The following is a 2153-nucleotide window of genomic DNA, read 5'->3' on the forward strand; positions in this document are numbered from 1 at the left end:
AACAACAAGCAAACGATCTGTTTGAGTAATAGACGAAGTTTCGATTCCCGAAACTAAACTCCCACTTATATTCTGTGGTAGAATTGAATGGAGGAAATAAGATGTAATTTTTTATTATTTTGCTTTGGATTATTGTACATATAGATGCTTGAAATAAAGTTTAAAAAGCTATTATTCAGTTATCGATTTTATAAGTTCTAAACTAAGGTTATTTCACACTTGCTGTACTTTTTATTTTTAATTATATTTAATTTGGTCATTTTTTTAGTATTTTACGAAGCCGTTATAATTATTTTAAAGTGTTTGTTTGTTTGTCGTTAAGCCCAAAATTACACAATGGGCTAGCTGTACTCTGCCCACCACTGGTATCGAAACCAGATTTTTAGCGACGTAAGTCGTCAGACTTACTGCTAAACCATGGGGGACATTTTAGAGCGCTCGAGATTTCTACCTGCTAAGTCAAATGTACAACAGTTTCTCTTCATCTCATTTGCATAGAAATAATTGAAAGAATAATCAAATTGAACGTATGGATTTTAACTGATGTTGTTTATTTTGTTAAATAAGAATTGAATGAGTTTTTTGATTTGTTTTGAAAATTTCATTAGTGTACTTGATCTAGAGAAAATCACTTTGTTTATTTTATTTTCACACCCTTACTTTGGCCAAATTCCCCTAGAAACCTAATGATTGAAACATCTTTCTACTTATATTCGTTCTTTTGTTTATTAAGTGTCACGTATTTGTAAGTCTTTTATTTTTGGTCTGATATCCATAATTTGTATTGACAGTCGCGCCGCCTATTGTGGGAAGTTTAACTCCTGTGTCAATAAAATGCAAATCAGACGAAATTCCCTGGGAAGCTAAAGATATTGTTGTATTGTAAGTATTGACTACTAGCACTTTTTATCAGTAAAACATGTTTTTTCATGAACAGCTTTCTAAAATAAATTCTAACCGTTACAAATGTGTCTCTTATGAAATTTATTTACTCTTTATATTGCCAAATTAGTTTGATAACATTTAATGGACAGCCCAGTTTTATTATGTTTTCAATTAATATGAACTGTGATATGATTTCAAATGCAGTTCTGTTGTCTTTAGATGCAGCTTTTCGCTTGATATTACTTGTTAATTTGTTTAAATGAATAAAATGAGTTAGCTTTTCTCAGTGAATGTAAAAGGTATTTCAGAATAATTGAGTGAGTTTATACTTACGAATAATGTACATTTCTGTATATGAAACCAATATCTAATAAATACACACCAGCTTCGTTGAGTTAAGACTCAGAACCAATGATTTGTTCATAGGAAGATAATCAACAAACAAATTTCTAGAGGTAGGTTTTGAAAGTATTCTTCTTAGACTGTCATGATATAAATATTAGTGATTAATTTATATTTGTGGGTGAATATTTTATTATTTTTAAGTTTTGTTATAATAAGAGTTAAAAGCAGACGATTGTAGAAGGTGTCGAGAATATAGAAAGTGGCCAGACGACTATGAAATAAAAATATAAATAGCGAGAGACGAGCTGGAAGCAGCAGACAGACAGTATAAGGCAGATAAAAGCAGAGAGAATATAGTTGGTGTGAAAGTAAAAGTTATAGGCCTAACGACTGACATAGGCCTAACGTTTAATATATATTAGAGTGAAACTAACAGTGGAAAAGGAAATAAAAAATAAGTTTATTCCGTCAAAGCAAAGTTCTAAAGTAACTGAATCAGCCTGAGTGCACTTTGACAAAAGGAACATGGGATCTTCAGAAGAAAGAAGATCACAATCATAAGTGAATCACGCCAGACTAATATTACGATAGTATTAGAGAAAATAGTTTGACTTGTGAACAAAAATTCTAAAGTAATTGAACAGGCCTAAGTGGACTTTTGACAAGAAGAGGAGAACTATACATATACTGATATAACGTTTACGATATGCTTATATTCTCTATAGTGTGAATACTTTATTGTGCATACGTCTTGTTCCGAATATATATATATACTGTTACGACAGCGAAAGTCACGTGACTCTGGGAGCATGCACGCTGGAGTTTCTCGAAAGATCATGAATTTGCCAGGCAACTCTAGTCTGCTCGAGGTGCCCTCTTTTTAATATATAAGCCTGGCAGAGAGGCCAGCGTTAGGCAGCCAG

The 2153-nt window shown here is 32.1% G+C and overlaps 1 protein-coding gene across 1 annotated transcript in view; it reads left to right on the forward strand.

The window, feature by feature from the left end:
- Positions 1 to 2153, forward strand: part of LOC106463778 (nose resistant to fluoxetine protein 6-like) — a 54540-nt gene that overhangs the window by 19549 nt on the left and 32838 nt on the right. Inside the window, exon 4 of the mRNA XM_013923845.2 lies at positions 792 to 882. The gene's annotated coding sequence lies outside the window, so the exon portion shown is untranslated. The remainder of the gene's footprint in view (positions 1 to 791; positions 883 to 2153) is intronic.

The sequence above is a fragment of the Limulus polyphemus genome, unplaced genomic scaffold (assembly GCF_000517525.1).
Source record: "Limulus polyphemus unplaced genomic scaffold, Limulus_polyphemus-2.1.2 Scaffold1479, whole genome shotgun sequence".
In the NCBI taxonomy this organism is placed as follows: domain Eukaryota; kingdom Metazoa; phylum Arthropoda; class Merostomata; order Xiphosura; family Limulidae; genus Limulus; species Limulus polyphemus.